The following is a 24,367-nucleotide window of genomic DNA, read 5'->3' as shown; positions in this document are numbered from 1 at the left end:
ATATAACAATTGGAAATATCTATGCCCCCAACATAGGAGCACCTCAATACCTAAGGCAAATGCTAACAGCCATAAAAGGGGAAATTGACAGTAACACAATAACAGTAGCAGACTTGAACATCCCACTTATATCAATGGACAGATCATCCAAACAGAAAATAAATAAGGACACACAAGCTTTAAATGACAGATTAGACCACCTCCACTTAATTGATATTTATAGGACATTCCATCCAAAAATGACAGAATACACTTTCTTCTCAAGTGCACATGGAACATTTTCCAGGATAGATCATATCTTGGGTCACAAATCAAGCCTTGGTAAATTCAAGAAAATTGAAATCATATCAAGCATTTTCTCTGACCACAACACCATGGGACTAGATATCAATTACAGGAAAAAAACTGTAAAAAATTCAAACACATGGAGGCTAAACACTACATTATTAAACAACCAAGAAATCACCAAAGAAATCAAAGAGGAAATCAAAAAATATCTAGAAACAAATGACAATGAAAACACAACAACCCAAAACCTATGGGACACAGCAAAAGCAGTTCTAAGAGGGAATTTTATACCAATATAGTCCTACATCAAGAAACAAGAAAAATATCGAATAAACAACCTAATCTTACACCTAAAACAATTAGATAAAGAAGAACAAAGAAACCCCAAAGTGAGCAGAAGGAAAGAAATCATAAAGATCAGATCAGAAAAAAATGAAAAAGAGATGAAGGAAACAATAGCAAAGATCAATAAAACTAAAAGCTGGTTCTTTGAGAAAATAAACAAAATTGATAAACCATTAGCCAGACTCAACAGGAAAAAAAGGGAGAAGACGCAAATCAACAGAATTAGAAATGAAAAAGGAGAAGTAACAACGGACACCTCAGAAATACAAAACATCATGAGAGACTACTACAAGCAACTATATGCCAATCAATTGGATAACCTGGAAGAAATGGAGAAATTCTTAGAAAAGTACAATCCTCCAAGACTGAACCAGGAAGAAATAGAAAATATAAACAGACCAATCGCAAATATGGAAATTGAGACTGTGATTAAAAATCTCCCAACAAACAAAAGCCCAGGGCCAGGTGGATTCACAGGAGAATTCTATCAAACATTTAGAGAAGAGCTAACACCTATCCTTCTCAAACTCTTCCAAAATATAGCAGAAGGAGGAATGCTCCCAAACTCATTCTACGAGGCCACCATCACCCTGATACCAAAACCAGGCAAAGATGTCACAAAAAAAGAACATTACAGGCCAATATCACTGATGAATATAGATGTAAAGATCCTCAACAAAATACTAACTAACAGAATCCAACAGCACATTAAAAAGATTATACACCATGATCAAGTGAGTTTTATCCCTAAAATGCAAGGAGTCTTCAATATATGCAAATCAATCAATGTGATACATCATATCAACAAATTGAAGGATAACCATATGATAACTCAATAGATGCAGAAAAAGCTTTTGACAAAATTCAACACCCATTTATGATAAAAGCTCTCCAGAAAATGGGCATAGAAGGAAATTATCTCAACATAATAAAAGCCATATATGAAAAACCAAAAGCCAACATGATTCTAAATGGTGAAAAACTGAAAGAATTCCCTCTAAGAACAGGAACAAGACAAGAGTGTCCACTCTCACCATTATTATTCAACATAGTTTTGGAAGTTTTACCCACAGCAATTAGAGAAGGAAAAGAAATAAAAGGAATCCAAATTGGAAAAGAAGAAGTAAAATTGTCACTCTTGGCAGATGACATGATATTATACATAGAAAACCCTAAAGACTCTACCAGGAAACTGCTAGCACTAATCGATGAATTTAGTAAAGTAGCAGGATACAAAATTAAGGCACAGAAATCTCTTGCATTCCTATAGACTAACAACAAAAAAGCAGAAAGAGAAATTAAGGAAACACTCTCATTTACCATTGCAACAAAAAGAATAAAATACCTAGGAATAAACCTGCCTATGGAGGCAAAAGACCTGTATGCAGAAACTATAAGACACTGATGAAAGAAAGCAAAGATGATACAAACAGATGGAGAGACATACCATGTTCTTTATTGGAAGAATCAACATTGTGAAAATTACTATCCTACCGAAAGCAATTTACAGATTCAATGCAATCCCTATCAAATTACCAATGGCATTTTTCACAGAACTAGAACAAGAAATCTTATGATTTGTACAGAAACGCAAAAGACCCTAAATAGCCAAAGCAATCTTGAGAAGGAAATACGGAGTTGGTGGAATTAGGCTTCCTGACTTCAAACTATACTACAAGGCTACAGTGATCAAGACAGTATGGTACTGGCAGAAAAGGAGAAATATAGATCAATGGAACACAATAGCAATAGAGAGCCCAGCAATAAACCCAAGCACATATGGGCATCTTATCTTTGACAAAGGAGGCAAGAATATACAATGGAAAAAAGACAGCCTCTTCCAAAACCACAGCAAACATCATTCTTCATGGTGAAAAACTGGAAGCATTCCCTCTAAGATCAGGAACAAGACAAGGATGTCCACTCTTGCCACTACTATTCAACATAGTTTTGGAAGTCCTTGCCACAGCAATCAGAGAAGAAAAAGAAATCAAAGGAATCCAAATTGGAAAAGAAGTAAAACTGTCACTGTTTGCAGATGACATGATATTATACATAGAAAATCCTAAAGATGCCACCAGAAAACTACTTGAGCTAATCAATAAATTTGGTAAAGTTGCAGGATACAAAATTAACACAGAGAAATCTCTTGCATTCCTATACACTAACAATGAAAGATCAGAAAGAGGAATTAAGGAAACAATCCCATTCACCATTGCAACAAAAAGAATAAAATACCTAGGAATAAACCTAACCAAGGAGGTAAAAGACCTGTACTCAGAAAACTATAAGACACTAATGAAAGAAATCAAAGATGACACAAACACATAGAGGGACATACCATGTTCCTGGATTGGAAGAATCAACATTGTGAAAATGACTATATTACCGAAAGCAATTTACAGATTCAGTGCAATCCCGATCAAATTACCAATGGCATTTTTCACAGAACTAGAACAAGAAATTTTACGATTTGTATGGAAACACAAAAGACAGCGAATAGCCAAAGCAATCTTGAGAAGGAAAGATGGAGTTGGTGGAATCAGGCTTCTTGACTTCAGGCTATACTACAAATGATCAAGACAGTATGGTACTGGCACAAAAACAGAAATATAGATCAATGGAACAGGATAGAAAGCCCAGAGATAAACTATGGTCAACTAATCTATGACAAAGGAGGCAAGGATATACAATGGAGAAAAGGCAGCCTCTTCAATAAGTGGTGCTGGGAAAACTGGACAGCTACATGGAAAAGAATGAAATTAGAACACTTCCTAACACCTTACACAAAAATAAACTCAAAATGGATTAAAGACCTAAATGGAAGGCCAGACACTATAAAACTCCTAGAGGAAAACATAGGAAGAACACTCCTCGATGTAAATAACAGCAAGATCTTTTTGATCCACCCCCTAGAATAATGGAAATAAGAACAAAAAAAATAAGTGGGACCTAATGAAACTTCAAAGCTTCTGCACAGCAAAGGAAACTATAAGCAAGATGAAAAGACAACCCTCAGAATGGGAGAAAATATTTGTAAATGAATCAACAGACAAAAGATTAATCTCCAAAATATATAAACAGTATATTCAGCTCAATATCAAAAAAACAAACAACCCAATCCAAAAATGGGCAGAAGACCTAAATAGGCATTTCTCCAAAGAAGACATATGGATGGCCAAGAGGCACATGAAAAGCTGCTCAACATCACTAATTACTAGAGAAATGCAAATCAAAATGACAATGAGGTATCACCTCACACCAGTTAGAATGGGCATCATCAGAAAATCTATAAACAGTAAATGCTGGAGAGGGTGTGGAGAAAAGGGAACGCTCTTGCACTGTTGGTGGGAATGTAAATTGATACAGCCACTATGGAGGTTTCTTGCAAAACTAAAAATAGAACTACCATATGACCCAGCAATCTCACTCCTGGGCATATACCCAGAGAACACCATAATTCAAAAAGAGACATGCATTCCAATGTTCACTGCAGCACTATTTACAATAGCCAGGACATGGAAGCAACCTAAATGTCCATCAACAGATGAATGGATAAAGAAGATGTGGTACATATACACAATGGAATATTACTCAGCTGTAAAAAGGAATGAAACTGGGACATTTGTAGAGACATGGATGGACGTAGAGACTGTCATACAGAGTGAAGTGAGTCAGAAAGAAAAAAAAAATATCGTATGTTAACACATATATGGGGACTATAGAAAAATGGTACAAATCAACCTGTTTGCAAGGCAGAAATAGAGACACAGATGTAGAGAACAAACATATGGACAGCGAGTGGGGAAAGCAGGGAGGGTTGGGGGGGAATGAATTGGGAGACTGAGATACCAAATTGTACACTCTAAATATACGCAGTTTATTGTAAACAATAAACAATAAAAAATAAAAAAATTAAAAAAAATTGAAAAAAGACAGCCTCTTCAATAAGTGGTGCTGGGAAAAATGGACATCTACACGTAAAAGAATGAAATTTGAACACTTCCTAACACCATACACAAAAATAAACTCCAAATGGTTTAAAAACCTAAATGTAAGGCCAGACACTATAAAACTCTTAGAGGAAAACGTAGACAGAACACTCTATGACATACATCAAAGCAAGATCCTTTTGGACCCACCTCCTAGAATCAGGGAAATAAAATCAAGAAAAACAAATGGGGCCTAATGAAACTTAAAAACTTTTGCACAGCAAAAGAAACCATAAACAACACAAGAAGACAACCCTCAGGCTGGGAGAAAATACTTACCAATGAAGTAACTGACAAAGGATTAATCTCCAAAATATATAAGCAATTCATGCAGCTTCACACCAAAAAAGCAAATAACTCTATGCACAAATGGGCAGAAGACCTAAATAGACATTTCTCCAAAGAAGATGTGCAGATGGCTAACAAACACATGAAAAGATGCTCAGCATCACTAATCGTTAGAGAAATGCAAGTCAAAGCCACAATGAGGTATCACCTCACACCAGTCAGAATAGCCTTCATCAAAATATCTAGAAACAATAAATATTGAAGAGGGTGTGGAGAAAAGGAACTCTCCTGCACTGTTGGTGAGAATGTAAGGTGGTACAGCCACTATGGAAAACAGTTTGGAGGTTCCTTAAAAAACTAAAAATAGAACTACCATATGATTCAGTGATCCCACTACTGGGAATATACGCAGAGAAAACCATCATCCAAAAAGAAACATGTACCATAATGTTCATTGCAGCACTATTTACAATAGCTAGAACATGGAAGCAACCTAATTGCCCATCAACAGATGACTGGATGAAGAAGATGTGGCACATATATACAATGGAATATTACTCAGCCATAAAAAGGAATGAAATTGAACTATATGTAATGAGGTGGATAGACCTAGAGACTGTCATACAGAGCGAAGTAATCCAGGAAGAGAAAAACAAATATTGTATGCTTACTCATATATATGTAATCTAAGAAAATGGTACTGATGAACCCAGTGACAGGGCAAGAATAAACTTGCAGATGTAGATAATGGCCTTGAGGACACGGGGTTGCGGGGGGCCGCAAAGGGGAAGCTGTTGCTGTATAACAAAGGAAGATCAATTCAATGATTGGTGATGCCTTAGAGGGCCAGGACAGGGTGGGTAGGAGGGAGTCACAGGAGGGAGTCACGGGAGGGAGGGGATATGGGGATATATGTATAAATACAGCTGAATCACTTTGGTGTACCTCAAAAGCTGGTACAAGAGTGTAAAGCAATTACATTCCAATAAAGAGCTTAAAATAAAAAAGATAAAATGTTTTGGGAAGATAGAATTATGAAGTTGCCTGAAAAATTGCAGAAGTTAGTGGAACGAAAAGGTGAATACATTGTTCAATAAAGTTCTTGGTGAAAATGTAAAATGTCTTTTACTTTTACTTTAAAAATGAAGGAACTTTTTAGGCAAACCCAAGGCTCTTCAACTTCCACTCATGCCACACATACCTCACTCTCCACTCTCTGGCCACATGATCTTCTGCTGGTTCTCTCTGGAGCTCTTAGCTCTTTCCAGACCATCTTAGTAGGTTCTTCCCCCATCTGGGTTATTCTTCAAATAACAAGCTTTTTATCCAAGTCTCATCTTAAATGCCACTTACTTAAAAAGGCTTTCTTTAAGCATTAAATCTAAGTAGGGCCTTATCTTTTCATTATTTTTTAATATGATAGTATACTTTATTTAAATTTAATTTTATATATACATAATTTTAAAAAGTCAGTTATTTTTACAGGGCTCAAAACAAAAGCTATTTTTCTCCATCTCATGTCTTATTTCCCTTCAATTTCCTCTTCAGAGAAGCCAAACATTTTAAAGTCATTCAGTAGTTTATTCTGCTGTTTTCCTACATATATATATATGAAATATATATATATTATTATATATATAGGAAATATATATATATAGTCTTATATAAATTCCAGGTGTACAGTATTACAACTTGACATCTCTAAACACTCAGAATGATCATCACAAGTCTACTTACCATCTGTCAGCATACAGGTGACTCCCTTCACCCATTTTGCACATCCCCATCACTTTCCCTCCCGTAACTGCTAATCTGATCTCTGTATCTATGAGTTTGTTTTCATTTTATTTTGTTTGATTGTTTTTTTTTTTAGATTTCACATATGAGTAATATTATTCAGTACTCATCTTTCCCTATCTGATTTATTTTACATATAATACCTTCAAGGTCCATCTACATTGTCACAAGTGGCCAGATTTTATTCTTTCTTACTGCTGAACAGTATTCCATTGTGTATATAAACCACACCTTCTTTATCCATTCGTTCATTGATGAACACAAGTTGTTTCTGTATCTTGGCTATTGTAACTAATGCTGCAATTAACATGGGGTGCATATGTCTTTTCAAATTAGTGTTTTCATGATTTTTTAGATAAATATCCAGAAGTAGTATTGCTGGTTCATATGGTATTTCTATTTTTAATTTCTTGCAGAATCTCCATACTGTTTTCCATAGTGGCTATACCAATTTACAGTCCCAGCAACAGGGTATGAGGGTTACCGCTTCTCTACATCCTCTCCAATATTTGGTATTTCTTATCTTTTTGATAATAGCCATTCTAACAAGTGTGATATCTCAGTGTGATTTTGATTTGCATTTCCTGAAGAGTGATGTTAAACATATTTTCAAGTGCCTGTTGACCATCGACATGTCTTCTTTAGAAAATGTCTACTCAGATCCTCCACCCATTTTCTAACAAGGTTGTTGCTGAGTCCTATGAGTTCTTTATATTTGGATACTAACCCCTTTTCAAATATCGAACTTGCAATTATCTTCCCCCATTAACTAGGTTGCCTTTTTGTTTTAATGATGGCTTCCTTTGCTATGAAGAAGTTTTTAGTTTGATGTAGTCCCAGTTATTCATTTTTACTTTTGTTTTCCTTGCCTTTGGAGTTAGATCCACAAAAACATCACCAAGACTGATATCAGTGACGTTACCACCTATGTTTTCTTCCAGGAATTTTATGGTTTCATATCTTACATTCAGGTCTTTAATCCACTTTATGTTAATTTTTTTGTATGGTGTAAGACAGTTGGTCTAGTTTCATTCTTTTACATGTGGCTGTAAAGTTTTCCCAATTTTATTTATTGAAGAGACTATCCTTTCTCTGTTGTATGTTCTTTGCTCCTTTATTATAAATTAATTGTTGATATGTGTGGGGGTTTACTTCTCTTTCTCAATTCTGTTTCATTGATCTGTCTGTTTTTGTGCCAATACCATACTGTTTTGATTGACAGCTTTGTATTATGGTTTGAAATCAGGGCGCATGATACTTCCAGCTTTCTTCTTCTTTCTCAAGATTATTTTGGCTATTTGGGATCTTCTCTGGTTCCATAAAAATTTTAGAAATATTTGTTCTAGTCCTGTGAAATATGCTATTGAAATTTTGATAGGGATTGCATTGAATCTATAGATTGCTTTGCATAGTATGGACACTTTAACAATATCAATTCTTCCAATCCATGAACATGGACTATCTTTTCATTTGTTTTCGTTTTCTTCAATTTTTTCATCAGTTTCTTATAGTTTCCAGTGCTCAGGTCTTTCACCTCTTTGGTTAAATTTATTCAGAGGTATTTTGTCCTTTTTCGATGCAACTGTACAAGAATTTGTTCTCAATTTCTCTTTCTGATAGTTCATTATTAGTGCATAGAAATGCCACAGATTTCTGTATTGATTTTTGTATCCTACAAATTTACTGAATTCTAAATTACTAATTACTGTTATTAGTTCCAACAGTTTTGATGTAGAGTCTTTAGGGTTTTCTATATATAGTATTATGTCATCTGCAAATAGTGACAGTTTTACTCCTTCCTTTCCAATTTGGATTACATTTATTTCTTTTTCTTGTATGATTGCTATGTCTAGAACTTCCAATACTATGCTAAATGAAATTAGCAAGAGTGAGTATCTTTGTCTTCTTTCTGATCGCAGAGGAAAAGCTTTCAGCTTTTCACCATTAAGTATGATGCTAGCTGTGGGTGTCATATATAGTCTTTATTATGTCGAGGTACAGTCCTTCTACACTCACTTTATTGAGAGCTTTTATTATAAATAGATGTTGACTTTTGTCAAATGCATTTTCTGCTTCTGTTGAAATGATTGTATGGTTTTTATCCTTCATTTTGTTAATGTGATGTATCATGTTGATTGACTTGCAGATGTTGAACCACCTTTGTATCCCTGGAAAAAAATCCCACTTGATCATAATTATGACTTTTTTTTTTTTTTTTGTCTTTCTCCTCCTTTATTTTATTTTATTTTTTTTTAAAATTTTTTTGAGGGGTACACCAGGTTCAATCATCTGTTTTTATATACATATCCCCATATTCCCTCCCTTCCTTGACTCCTCCCCCTCAAGTCCCCCCCACCCTCCCCGCCCCAGTCCTCTAAGGCATCTTCCATTCTCGAGTTGGACTCCCTTTGTTATACAACAACTCCCCACTGACTATTTTACAGTTGGTAGTATATATATGTCTGTGCTACTCTCTCGCTTCTTCTCAGTTTCCCCTTCACCCCCCGCCCCCTCCCATACCTCGAGTTCTCCAGTCCATTCTCTGTATCTGCATCCTTATTCTTGTCACTGAGTTCATCAGTACCATTTTTAGATTCCGTATATGTGAGTTAGCATACAATATTTGTCCTTCTCTTTCTGACTTACTTCACTCTGTATGACAGATTGTAGTTCTATCCACCTCATGACATATAGCTCCATCTCATCCCTTTTTATAGTTGAGTAATATTCCATTGTATATATATGCCACATCTTCTTTATCCAATCATTTTGATGGGCATTTCGGTTGCTTCCATGTCCTGGCTATTGTAAATAGTGCTGCAATAAACATGATGGTACAAGTTTCTTTTGGGATTATGGTTTTCTTTGGGTATATGCCCAGGAGTGGGATGACTGGATCATATGGTAGTTCTATTTGTAGTTTTTTAAGGAACCTCCAAATTGTTTTCCATAGTGGCTGTACCAACTTACAGTCCCACCAACAGTGCAGGAGAGTTCCCTTTTCTCCACACCCTCTCCAACATTCGTGGTTTCCAGACTTTGTGATGATGGCCATTCTGATTGGTGTGAGGTGATACCTCATTGTGGCTTTGACTTGCATTTCTCTGATGATGAGTGATGTTGAGCATCTTTTCATGTGTTTGTTGGCCATCTGTATGTCTTCTTTGGAGAAATGTCTATTTAGGTCTTCTGCCCATTTGTGGATTGGGTTATTTGCTTTTTTGGTATGAAGCTGCATGAGCTGCTTGTATATTTTGGAGGTTAATCCTTTGTCCGTTGTTTCATAGGCAATTATTTTTTCCCATTCTGAGGGTTGCCTTTTAGTCTTGTTTATGGTTTCTTTTGCTGTGCAAAAGCTTTTAAGTTTCATGAGGTCCCATTTGTTTCTTCTTGATTTGATTTCCATGATTCTAGGAGGTGGGTCCAAAAGGATCTTGCTTTGATGGATGTCATAGAGTGTTCTGCCTATGTTTTCCTCTAGGAGTTTTATACTGTCTGGACTTACATGTAGGTCTTTAATCCATTTGGAGTTTATTTTTGTGTATGGTGTTAGGAAGTGTTCTAATTTCATTCTTTTACATGTTGCTGTCCAATTTTCCCAGCACCACTTCTTGTAGAGGCTGTCTTTTTTCCATTGTATACTCGTGCCTCCTTTGTCAAAGATAAGGTGCCCATATGTGTTTGGGCTTACTTCTGAGTTCTCTATTCTAGTCCATTGATCGTCCTCTCTATTTTTGTGCCAGTACCATACTGTCTTGATCACTATGGCCTTGTAGTATAGTTTGAAGTCAGGAAGCCTGATTCCACCAACTCCATTTTTCCTTCTCAAGATTGCTTTGGCTATTTGGGGTCTTTTGCGTTTCCATACAAATCATAAGATTTCTTGCTCTAGTTCTGTGAAAAATGCCATTGGGAATTTGATCAGGATTGCATTGAATCTGTAAATTGCTTTGGGTAGTACAGACATTTTCACGATGTTGATTCTTCCAATCCAGGAACATGGTATGTCCCTCCATCTGTTTGTGTCGTCTTTGATTTCTTTCATCAATGTCTTAAAGTTTTCTGCATACAGATCTTTTGCCTCCTTAGGCAGGTTTATTCCTAGGTACTTTATTCTTTTGGTTGCAATGGTGAATGGGAGAGTTTCCTTAATTTCTCTTTCTGCTCTTCCGTTGTTAGTGTATAGGAATGCAAGAGATTTCTGTGCATTCATTTTGTATCCTGCTACTTTACTAAACTCATCAATGAGTGCTAGCAGTTTTCTGGTAGAGTCTTTAGGGTTTTCTATATATAATATCATGTCATCTGCAAAGAGGGACAATTTTACTTCTTCTTTACCAATTTGGATTCCTTTAATTTCTTTTTCTTCTCTGATTGCTGAGGCTAAAACTTCCAAAACTATGTTGAATAATAGTGGTGAGAGTGGACACCCTTGTCTTGTTCCTGTTCTTAGAGGGAATTCTTCCAGTTTTTCCCCATTGAGAACGATGTTGGCTTTTGGTTTGTCATATATGACTTTGATTATGTTGAGGTAATTTCCTTCTATGCCCATTTTCTGGAGAGCTTTTATCATAAATGGATGTTGAACTTTGTCAAAAGCTTTTTCTGCATCTATTGAAATGATCATATGGTTTTTATCCTTCAATTTGTTGATATGATATATCATGTTGATTGATTTGTGTATATTGAAGAATCCTTGCATCCCAGGGATAAACCCCACTTGATCTTGGTGTATGATTTTTTTAATGTGCTGTTGGAGTCTGTTAGGTAGCATTTTGTTGAGGATTTTTGCATCTATATTCATCAGTGATATTGGTCTGTAGTTTTCTTTTTTTGTGACATCTTTGCCTGGTTTTGGTATCAGGGTGATGGTAGCCTCGTAGAATGAGTTTGGGAGTGTTCCGCCTTCTGCAATATTTTGGAAGAGTTTGAGAAGGATAGGTGTTAACTCTTCTCTAAATGTTTGATAGAATTCGCCCGTGAACCCATCTGGTCCTGGGCTTTTGTGTGTTGGGAGATTTTTAATCACTGCCTCAATTTCCGTACTTGTGATTGGTCTGTTCATATTTTCTATTTCATCCTGGTTCAGTCTTGGAAGATTGTATTTTTCTAAGAATGTATCCATTTCTTCCAGGTTATCCAATTGATTGGCATATAGTTGCTTGTAGTAGTCTCTCATGATCTTTTGTATTTCTGAGGTGTCCGTTGTGACTTCTCCTTTTTCATTTCTAACTCTGTTGATTTGCATCTTCTCCCTTTTTTTCTTGATGAGTCTGGCTAATGGCTTATCAATTTTGTTAATCTTCTCAAAGAACCAGCTTTTAGTTTTATTTATTTTTCTTATGGTTTCTTTCCTTTCTTTTTCATTTATCTCTGCTCTGATCTTTATGATTTCTTTCCTTCTGCTCACTTTGGGGTTTCTTTGTTCTTCTTTCTCTGGTTGTTTTAGGTGTAAGGTTAGGTTGTTTATTCGATCATTTTCATGTTTCTTAAGGTAGGACTGTATTGCTATAAACGTCCCTCTTAGAACTGCTTTTGCTGCGTCCCATAGGTTTTGGGTTGTTGTGTTTTCGTTGTCATTTGTTTCTAGATATTTTTTGATTTCCTCTTTGATTTCTTTAGTGATTTCTTGGTTGTTTAATAGTGAATTCTTTAGCCTCCATGTGTTTGTATTTTTTGCAGTTTTTTTCCTGTAATTGATATCTAGTCTCATGGCATTGTGGTCTGAGAAGATGCTTGATATGATTTCAATTTTCTTGAATTTGCTGAGGTTTGATTTGTGACCCAAGATGTGATCTATCCTGGACAATGTTCCATGTGCACTTGAGAAGAAAGTGTATTCTGTCATTTTTGGATGGAATGTCCTATAAATATCAATGAAGTCGAGATGGTCTAATGTGTCATTTAAAGCTTGTGTGTCTTTATTTATCTTCTGTTTGGATGATCTGTCCATTGATGTAAGTGGGGTGTTCACGTCTCCCACTATTATTGTGTTCCTGTCGATGTCCCCTTTTATAGCTGTTAGCATTTGCCTTATGTATTGAGGTGCTCCTATGTTGGGGGCATAGATATTTACCATTGTGATATGTTCTTCTTGAATGGATCCCTTGATCATTATGTAGTGTCCTTCCTTGTGTATTTTAATAGTCTTTACTTTCAAGTCTAATGTGTCTGATTTGAGTATTGCTACTCCAGCTTTCTTTTGACTTCCATTTGCATGGAATATCTTTTTCCATCCCTTGACTTTCAGTCTATATGTATCCCTTGGTCTGAAGTGGGTTTCTTGTAGGCAGCATATAGAAGGGTCTTGTTTTTGTATCCATTCAGCCAGTCTGTGTCTTTTGGTTGGAGCATTTAATCCATTGACATTTAAGGTGATTATTGACATGTGTGTTCCAATTACCATTTTCTGAATTGTTTTGGGTTTGTATTTGTAGGTGTTTTCCTTTTCTTGTGTTTCCTACTTAGAGAAGTTCCTTTAGCACTTGTTGTAAGGCTGGTTTGGTGGTGCTGAATTCTCTGAAATTTTGCTTTTCTGGAAAGCTTTTAATTTCTCCCTCAAATCTGAATGAGATTCTTGCTGGGTAGAGTATTCTTGGCTGTAGGTTTCTCTCCTTCAGGACTTTCGGTATATCCTGCCATTCCCTTCTGGCCTGCACAGTTTCTGTCGAAAGGTCAGCTGTTATCCTGATGGGTTTTCCCTTGTATGTTGTTTGTTGCTTTTCTCTTGCTGCTTTTAATATATTTTCTTTGTGTTTAATTGTGGTTAGTTTGATTAATATGTGTCTTGGTGTATTTCTCCTTGGGTTTATTCTGTATGGGACTCTCTGTGCTTCTTGGACTTGGTTCATTATTTCCTTTCCCATGTTGGGGAAGTTTTCCACTAGAACCTCTTCAAATATTTTCTCAGACCCTTTCCTGTTTTCTTCTTCTTCTGGGATGCCTATAATTCGAATGTTGGTACGTTTAAGGTTATCACTGAGGTCTCTGAGACTGTCTTCTATTCTTTTTATTCTTTTTTCTTTTTCCTGCTCTGTGGCAGTTATTTCCCCCATTCTATCTTCCAACTCACTTATTCGTTCTTCTGCCTCAGTCATTCTGCTGGTTATAGCATCTAGAGTATTTTTAATTTGAGTTATTTTGTTATCCATTGCTGTTTGTTTTTCTGAGTTCTTATGAACTGTTTCTTGTACTTTCTCTATTTTGTTATCGAGATTTTGTATCATTTTTACTATCATTACTCTAAATTCTTTTTCAGGCATTTTTCCTATTTCCTCTTCATTTATTTGGTCTTGTGGGTTTTTTTCCTGCTCCTTTGCCTGCATGGTGTTTCTTTGTTTCCTCATGGTTGTCCAAACTTTTGGGGTTGCTTGTCCTGGCAATAGAGGTGTTTATAGAAGACTGTTCAAGCCTCAGACTAATGTCCAAGTATTGGATTAAACAAATATTAAGTCTAGGAAACACATACATGTATAAGACACACAATTACTGAATCCATTAGGACATAAGGCTCTAGAAAGACCTGACAGAACCCCAGTGTGCTATCAGATATTCAAAGAGAAACCTAGCAGAAATTGACAACTGAAACAGAACAAATCAGAGACAAAAGCAAAAGCAAACAAACAACAAATAACACCCTACACCTACAAACATCAATCCAGGGAGATTTTGTAAGCTAGGATCAAATATAGAAAAGAGCCGGAGTACCACCAGAGAGAATGGAGATTCTCAGAATGTAATTAGACAACTGTACTAAGAACTAAGATAAAGACAAAAGCCTAATATTAAATACCAAGGCAGTGCATCATCTGGAGAATAGAGCAAGGAGTCTGAGCAGACCGATAGTGTTGCTTATAAGTATGTTACAATAAAATAAAGTTAAAAAGGCTGGAAGAAAGGGGAACAGAAGAGCGTAATGTGGTTGGAAATATGCAAATAAAAAGAAAGGAGTAGAAATGTATAAAAGATAGGGATGAAAGGAAAGTATGAGAGATATAATGTCCATACTACCAAAAACTTAGCTAGATATAGAAGTATATAAAAAGGCAAAAAAAAAAAAAAAAAGAATAAAAAATATCATTAAAAAATGATGTTATAAAACTTGTAGATCCCTTAGGGCTAAGATCGTATTTAATAAATCAAAAAAAAAAAAAGATAGAGAGAGAGAAAGAAAAATAAATAAATAAATAAAATCCAGAACTGATCCCAGAATGGACCAGTTCAATAGGTATTGATATTACTATTTCTGTTTCCTTAGCGTCTCAGCTGTAAGTGTCCTTCTCCTTGCCTTGGGTTTTTTTTGCATTATTCTGTAACCAGCAGAGGTTCCTTTATTGTTCGTCTGTAAGCTTGGTGTGTGGGGAGGGAGAGGGTACAATAGTGGCTCCTTCTCCTGGGAGTGAGTGAGCAGTGGCGCACTGTTGTTTCAGTCAGGCTTGGAGGTGCCTGTTGCAGAGGGCGCTTGTGGCTCAGGCGTAAACAGAAAGTCTTAGATTTGGGCCTCTCTCGGTGTTTTTTTCTTTTTGATGCTGTTGTTTTTTTTTTTTTTCCTCTCCACAGCCTCCCTGCTGCTGGCATTGCAAGGGGTTTTAATCTAGCCCCGCCCAAGTGCCTGAGGGTGCTTGTTATCCCTGAGCACCTTAGGTGGCCCACAGGGCATCTCTCCACTGCCTGTTGCAGAGGCGCTGAAAGAGATGGAGAGGCTACGCACGCGGCTCCTCCCCCCAGCCTGTGAGCCTGCAGCCTCCAGCTGCCATCATGGCCGGGCAGCTCTCAGGGGCGGGCACTCCTCTCCGCGGACCTCCTCCCTCCTGTCCTCTCGGTCCGTCACCCTACCGGCAACAATGTTTCTCACCCTGAACCAGCTGTCCAGTTCCCACGCTCCCTCTCCTGGACCCTCCGTTCAGCCGTGGATCGATGTCTCGGTCCGGGAACGCTGAGCTGCGCTGCGGACCCTCCGTATGTTTCTCACTCCCTCCCGTCTGCCACAGCTCCACCGCTTCACCCTCTTTGAGCCCTCGTAGGTGCCTCCCTACCGGCTATGTCGGGCTCCCCGCAGCCCTTTCTGGTGTCCGAGGCCATCTGCTGGTGTTCAGCTGGTTCTCTGTGGGAATTACTGCATCCTTCCGTGCATTCCCAATGCATCTGTGGAGAGGGATGCACTCCACATCTCTCTACTTCGCCGCCACCTTTTCTCTCTAATGTATGACTTTTTAATGTATTATTGGAATTGGTTTGCTAATATTTTGTTAAGAATTTTGCATCTGTATTCATCAAGGATTTTGACCTCTAATTTTCTTTTTTTGTGGTATATTTGTCTGGTTTGGTAGACAGCATAATGCTTGTTTTGGTATCAGGGTAATGCTGGCTTTGTCAAATGTGTTTGGAAGTTTCCCTACTCTTCAATTTTGGGAAAGATTTTGAAAAGGATACATACTAAATGTATTTGAATGTTTCACAGAATTTACCAGTAAAGATGTCAAGTCCAGGGCTTTTGTTCGTTGGGAGATTTTTTATTGCTGTTTTAATTTCCTAGTAGTCTATTCAAAATTTCTATTTCTTCATGATTCAGTCTTGGAAAATTGTATGTTTCTAGAAATTTATCCATTTTTTTCCAGGTTGTCCAAACTGTTGGCATATAATTGTCAGTAGTAGCCTCTTATGATCCCTTGTAGTTCTGTAATGTAAATAGTAACTTCTATTCTTTCATTTCTGATTTTTTTATTTGAGTCTTCTCTCTTTTTTTCTTGGTTAGTCTACCTAAAGTTTTGTCAATTTTGTTTATCTTTTCAAAGAACTAGCTCTTTGTTTCTTTTTCTGTTTTTTTTTGTTTGTTTGTTTGTTTTCATTTTTTTTTTTTTTTTTTAGTTTCTATTTCATTTATTTCCACCCTAATCTTTATTATTTCCATCCTTCTACTAATTTGGGGATTCATTTGTTCTTTTTGTAGTTTCTTTAGGTATAAAGTTGGATTGTTTAACTTGGATTTTTCTTATTTCTTGAGGAAGGCCTGTATTACTATGAACATCCCCCTTAGAACTAGTTTTACTATATCACATAGATTTTGGTATATTGTCTTTCTGTTTTCACTTGTCTCTAAACATTTTCTGATTTCTTCTTGATTTTTTTCATGACCCATTGGTTGTTCAGTAGCATGTTGTTTAATCTCCATTTTTTTGTGGCTTTCCCTATTTTTTTCTAGTGATTGATTTCTAATCTCATATCATTGTGATTGGAGAGGATGTTTGATAGGATTTCAATCTTTTTTAATTTATTGAGATTTAGTTTGTGACCTAACATGTGGTCTATCCTGGAGAATGTTCCATCTGCACTTGAGAAGAATAATATTCCAAATACTTTTGGAAGAAATGTTCTGTACATATTCTAAAGTCCATCTGGCCTAATGTGTTGTTTAAGTCTGATGTTTCCTTATTGATTTTCTGCCTGGATGATCTATCCATTGATGTAAATGGGATGTTAAAGACCCTTGCTGTTATTGTATTACTTTAAATTTCTCCTTTTAAATCTGTTAATATTGCTTTATATATTTTGGTGCTCTTCCCATTCTTTTATTCTTTACCAAAACACCCTATGGATTTATTTCTCAAACACTACACAATCAGTAATACTTTTATGCATTTGTTTACTCATTTGCTATCTCTCCTGCACCACTAGAATTTAGGCTCAGTAAGAGTAAGGCCCTTGAATGTCTTATTCATCATTGTATGCCCTGTTCCTGGCACAGTTCTTGGAGCATAGTGGGCTCTCAACAAAAATTGAGTGAATGCACAATAAACACATGAAAACTCCATAGAAAATTTAGACACTCCTTCAAATCTTTCTAACTTCTCATGTAAATTTTAGTAATACAAAGAGCAAATTATGAGCTACAAGATAGAACAGTATTCCATTATTCTCTAAGACCAGACTTTCAAAAATTGGCTCATGAAATATTCAAAGAAAAGAAAAATTTTATTTAATCTAATTCAGAAAGAAATCTGACTTTAATTGCACTAACTGTAATGAACGTCACTTTAAAAAGATACCTTGGTTAAATGGATATTGTTAACATTAATATAATGTTTTCTTTTGATAATTAGTTTCTTGAAGCCTGTGGTTAGGAAATCTTTTCATTTTCTAATTAGTTTTCTTTTTTTATTTGTTGTTTGTTTTTTCCTGAATAGTTAATTACATTTCAGAGTACTTAGAGTAGACAATACATAATCTCTTGTATCTGACTCTAGATTTAACTTTTCATTTGGAGTTTTGTCATCCTATGCTGACTCCTGCTTTGGGTTGCTTCAGACAGGGATTTAAAAACAAAAATCTAAAGCAAAAGTTCCAAGTAGCCTTCAGGACTGTGAATAAATTACCACAGATCTCTTTAGATCTGTAAGCCTATATTTTGACTTCAAAGTCACATTGGCTTGCTTTATAGCAAAAAAAAGTTAATAACTGAAAACTTTAGTTCCAAGAACTTGTTACACTAAGGGAAAAGGATTGTTTCAAAAGGAATCATTGATATAATTACTTGCCTCTAAGAATTCAGTTTACCAATAAAGCAAGTAAGAATGTTGTAAAAAAAAAAAATATATATATATATAAAAACAAAAATCTAGTTACCACAATACGTAAACTCTGAGAAAATGTAACACATTGCAAGTTAAATACTTTATTCTCAGAGGCAGGCACTTATCCTGTTCCTACTGTAAGGATGATTCTAGCAAAAAGTAAAAATAATACAAATGGCTGTAGGAAAACAGTGTGTGTTATATCCTGCTATTTTTTAATAGGCATCTTCAAAGAGATAACCCCCTAAGAAGAGCTTATCTAGTCTAAATTAAAAACAGAAAGGGATTTTTAAAAAATGGACTGACTTGCCTTGAAGTTGACATGTCAGGATTAATAATTAAAACAATGTTTTATTTATGAAATTTTGTAAGTTAAATTACTCCAAAGCACATAAAAAGAAAAAAAGTTAAATTAGCCAGGCAGTTTGCTACAATTAAAAAAAAATACTAAATTGCACACAGCACTCTCTGCCACATCTTTGTTTTACACCGTTATTCAAAAACATGGGACTAGGGCCATTCACCATCTGGCAGTAAATATATCGGCTATAATGTCAATGAACTTTAAAGTAAGCTCACCAAAACAGAACTCATTATTCTTTGAGGCACATCACTATTGGCATACAGTACATTCATGCCATGACTTTTCATTGTGTAAGTGGATTATATTTCTCAGACTGATTCTGGTTTTTTTTTTTAATGCTTAAACAGGCAAGCATTTTTATTTACTGCAGACCTGAGAAGCTTTGTGTGGAGAAATACATCTTTAAGTAAATATTAATTTTGTCTTTGGCGACAAGCTAATACATATTACACCAGGGAATTTGGTAGAGAATGATTTCTGTTTGTGGGTAAGAATAATACTGGCATATTTATTCTTCTATAAAGTTCATAAAGGAAGGGGATAAAGAAAAGACAGATTTTTGGAGTGGTTCTAATTACAAACAGATTACAGAATTGACATTGCTATGACAGTAATGGAGAAGAATATGCTTCGATTATGCATTGACATAGAATGGTGGATTAGGGACCAGTGAGCTGGTGAATAAATAGGAGGCAAGAGTGATTTGCAGGGAGATAGATTAGTGCTGAGTTTTCCAAGGTTAGCCATAGCCTGAAATCAAGGCAATTGTCTGAATAATTCTCTGCCGGACTTGGGACCTGAGGTTGATCAGAATCAGTAGATCATCTCAATAATATCAGAATGGAAGTATATTTTGCTCCATAGGGAATAAGTACTTCTGCAAGACAATAACAGCTGGAAAATCACATTTTGGGTCATAGGAAATACATAAAACATAAAAATATTATTTCTCTTTCTTATTTTGGAGCCAGGCCATCAACAAATATATGATTTTTTCCTTATTCCATTCTATGCACAAAGCTATAAAGATTCAAAATGAACATAATCAGGGTGCATCAGGCATAAAAGTCAGGCTATAAGGGAAGAGTAAAGCAGTAACAAACAAATGTACATTTTGGCTGTATTCAGTTCCTAAAATTTGGATACCAAGCACTGTTTTTCCCATGAGGCATATTAATTTGCCAAACTCTCATTTGGCAGAACACTACGTAGAGCTTATCTTTTCTTCTGTTACATTTTAAAAGGCTATCTGTTTCCCTCTTTTGAAATTACTTTTTTCATAAATCACTTCAAATCTTTTCTTGCCCCCTTTTCCTCAAATGATCCTAGTGTCCTAACCTAGGGACAGACAGATACAATTTAGTACCCCAAATTTCTACTTTATCTTATTATTATTACCAATACTTGACATTTCTCATTAGGTCCCTGACTCTACTCAATGATCCTGTATTAGGTTCAAAACCATAGGCTCGGTATTTGCCCCACATTTCTGTTTTCTTTTCTTTTCCTTTTTCTTTTTTCTTTCTTTCTTTCTTTCTTTCTTTCTTTCTTTCTTTCTTTCTTTCTTTCTTTCTTTCTCTCTTTCTTTCTTTTTTTTTTATTTTTGCTTTTTTGTGTTATGACCAAACTTAATTTAGCAAAACAAAATATGAAAACAAGGACCAAAGTTTCCAATTTTTAATTTCACAAGTAGCCCTTTGTCTGTATCCCTAAAAAAGTAAATAAATAATAAATGAAAACATAAGTTAGGAAGAAAAGTTTAAAATAAAATGATAGTTGCATTTAAGAATAAAGGTCAGGACTTCCCTGGTGGCACAGTGGTTAAGAACTCGCCTGCCAATGCAGGGAACATGGGTTCGAGCCCTGGTCCAGAAAGATCCCACATGCTGTGGAGCAACTAAGCCTGTGAGCCACAACTAACAAGCCTGAGTTCTAGAGCCCATGAGCCACAACTACTGAGCCCATGTGCCGTAACTACTGAAGCCTGCGTGCCTAGAGCCTGTGCTCTGCAACAAGAGAAGCCACTACAGTGAGAAGCCTGTGCGCTTCAAGGAAGAGTAGCCCCCCCACTTGCCACAACTAGAGAAAGCCCATGCACAGCAACGAAGACCCAACACAGCCAAAAAAAAAAGGGAATAAAGGTCAGCTCTCAGTTCATAGCAGCAACTTGCACATAATGACTGTTGTTTTCACAGTCCCCTTCCCTTTCTGCACGCCTTGATGGCTGTTCTGAACTATATACATTGTCTGAACACTGCGAATATTAAAAACTTCAAAACCTGCAATTTCTCATGGATTGTAAATCTAGTAAAGTTAATTCTCCTAAGTTCATTGATTATATTTTAGTAGATATATATGTGAAAATTTCCTTACTAGTACTGCAAAAATAAATAAATACAGTAAAACCTTGGATTGCGAGTAACTTGTTCTGAGTGTTCCGCAAGACAAGCAAACATTTCTAATAAGTTTTAACTTGAGAAATGAGTGATGTCCTGCAATACGAGTAGTACATGATACCCAACATCACAGGAACACAACTGAGCCAATTGTTCTTCTCTCTCTCGCTGAGTGGAGGAACATGGCCAGGAGCTGACCACCGACAGACTGATGGAACTGCATCACAAGCAACAGCAAGAGGTTATGGAGGAGGTCTCGTCTGCAGAGGAGAAGGCGAAAAAGATGGAGGAATTTCTCAGTTCAAATGAGATTAGGGAGATGTGTAAAATGTGGGAAACAGTGCAAAATTTTGTAGAAAAGCGCCACCCGAATAAGGCTGTAGCAGTGTGAGCAATGAATCTGTTTAACGACAATGCAATGTCACATTTCCACGAAATCCTCAAAAGGAGGCAAAAGCAAGTGCCATTGGATAGGTTCCTTGTTAAAGCTGCACAAAAAGAAAAAGTTTCCATTGAACCAACAGATAGCAGTACATATGGGACTGCCATATATACTAATAAGAAAAAAAATATCAAATTGTACACTTTAAATATATGCAGTTCATTGTATGTCAAAAAAAAGAAAAAAGAAAAAGATTCCATTGAGCCAACAGATAGCAGTGATTCCGTTAGTAATAGTGTAAGTCATCTTACACAATAACCCTCCTCTCTTTTGTCTCCCTCGCACCAGCCACGAAGGTTTTAAAAGGTAAATGCAGGTTAATTTGTTTATTTTTCTTTATATTTTGTATTTTATTATTTTGTATTATATTACAGTACTGTAATCATTTTTATATGAATACTTTGGGGTTGTGGAATGAATCATCTGAGTTTCTGTTATCTCTTATGGGGAAATTCGCTTTGATATACAAGTGCTTTGGATTACAAGCATGTTTCCGGAATGAATTATGCTTGCAAACCAAGGTTTTACTGTAAATAAGTTTGTAATTCCACCATATAATAATGTAATAGTAACTGTGTGACCTAATATTTGTTGCACTTAGCCATGCAGCACATCTATTTTATATTCATTATTTCATTTGATTTTCTTAACCACCTTGTGAACTGGGTTGAATGAGTGGGACTTATGGGGTATAATCATAAGCATTTTTGTTTGTCTCCTAATGTGTCTTTAAAATTTGTACAGTGAAAGAAGTTCTTTCCTCCCCACCTGGAAACATGGTCAGGCTCTATAATTTCTTTGACTCCTCTTATGGAAGCAAAAATTCCTATAGTCATTTTAAGCCATAAAATATAATCTCAATTTTAGTATCTAATTTACGAGGGATATTTAAGGTAAAAGCTACTTCCTCCTGAGCCCTCAAAGTCCCATGGTTCACATTTAGCATTCCTACCCAAGCCTACTTGCCCATCTATGCAGACCTACAGGACCAATTCTACGAGGATCTCCACCCCTGGAAACACTCATGCCTTCTTTTAAAAAAAATAGCTTAGATCCAATATTTATGAAATACAAAAGGATTTTTATAAGGTATGCATAAGATGGAAAGAATACAGCACCATAAACCACTAAGTACACAATATCCAGTTTAAGAAATAAAACATTTTGTGTGACCTTTTTACCTCCATTATGCCAATGCATCTTTGCATTACGTAGCTGTAGTTCATTCATTTCGTCTGTAATATTTCATTGTATGAACTTACTACGACTTATCCATTTTATTATTAACTGACATTGTGCTTTTAAATTGCATTTCCTTAACTATTGATAGGGTTGAACATCTTTTCATATGTGTATTGTTCATTCCTATTACCACCTCCTCTGTCTTTTGCATATTTTTTCTATTGTTCATCCTTCTCTTACTGATTAGGAGTCCTCTCTCATATGTGTGCGTGTGTGTGTATATCTTATGGAAAAACCCAAATAAACTTTTTGGCCAACCCAACATACCTCCTGACGCCTAGTCCATTGACTCTTATAGCAATTAATATGTTCTGTCAGTGCATAGTGTGTCTTTTCATTTTCTTCATGCTCTTTCTTGATGAAGAGGAGTTCTTAAACTTAATGAAACAAATATATCAATAATTTCCTTTATGCTTTACATTTTTAAAGACTTCTTTAAGAATCCTTCTTAATCCCAAGATTGCAAATATATTTTCTTACATTGTCTTCTAAAAGTTTTACAGTGTATTGTTTAATTTGGAATTGGTTTTTGTGTATGGTATGATATAAAACTCCATGTCTTTTTTTCTCCATATGAATGACATTCCCGGCACCATTAATTGCAAGATTCATCCTTTCCTCACTCTTCTGTGGTGTCATCTCTGGTATTTGATTTCCACGTATCTGTGAGTCCACTTGAGGAGTTCTATATTCTGCTCCACTAATCAGTTTGTCTGTCCTTGCAATAATGACACACTGCCTTAATTACTAAAGCCTCATAGTAAGTTTTGACATTTTGTGTGCCACATTCCCACACAGTTTTTCTCCATCAGGCATACTGTGGCTATTATTGGCTTGTTGCTCTTCCATATAGGTTTTAGAATCAGCATGTCACAATTCTCGTATGCAACACAACACAACAAAATAACGTTTACAATGACCTTAACTCCAGAGATTGTCAGCGAGCATTGCCATCTTCACCAGGGCTTGCTGATACATCTCAACATCAATAGGACAAGTCCTTCTTTCTTAACAATGGTTTTCAATGTTGCCTTGATTTTTGGGGGACATTTGTTTTTCCATACAATTTTTAGACTAAGTTTTCTGAGTTCTTCAAAACATGCAACTGAGATTTTATTGAGATTGAATATGTTTGGATTCACCTGGGGAAGAATTTATATTTCCATAAGGGATAGAACCATCAAGAACATAAAATCTCTCTCCCTTTATTCAGAACATCCTCTCTCTCTATTATTCAAGTTTTAAGATTTTCTCCATAGAAGTCTTGTGTATTCCGTTTAAGTTAAAATTCTTTGTACTTGTTTGCTTTTGTGGATGGTTTTTACTTTAATTAAATTTTCTGGTTACTGATTGCTTTTGTAGAAACTGCTATTAATTTTTGTACTTCCGTCTTGTATTTACCTACCTTGCTAAACTCTTACTAGGTCTAATAGTTTGTCAGTTTTCATTATTTTCTTAAAAAAATCTTTCCTTCCAGTCCTCATTTCTCTAATTTATTTTTCTTTCGTCACAGCATTGACCAGGACCTTCCGTACTATGTTAAATAGCAGCAGGGATATTGGTCCCATATCATACACTCCTAGTCCTGTTATAACCCTTCACTAGGCTTCAAGTACAGGAGAAGGAGTAGGGGCATCCACAGA

The sequence above is a fragment of the Hippopotamus amphibius genome, chromosome 7, assembly GCF_030028045.1.
Source record: "Hippopotamus amphibius kiboko isolate mHipAmp2 chromosome 7, mHipAmp2.hap2, whole genome shotgun sequence".
Lineage (NCBI taxonomy): Eukaryota > Metazoa > Chordata > Mammalia > Artiodactyla > Hippopotamidae > Hippopotamus > Hippopotamus amphibius.
The sequence above is the reverse complement of the archived record's forward strand: the minus strand, read 5'-3'. Positions refer to the sequence as shown.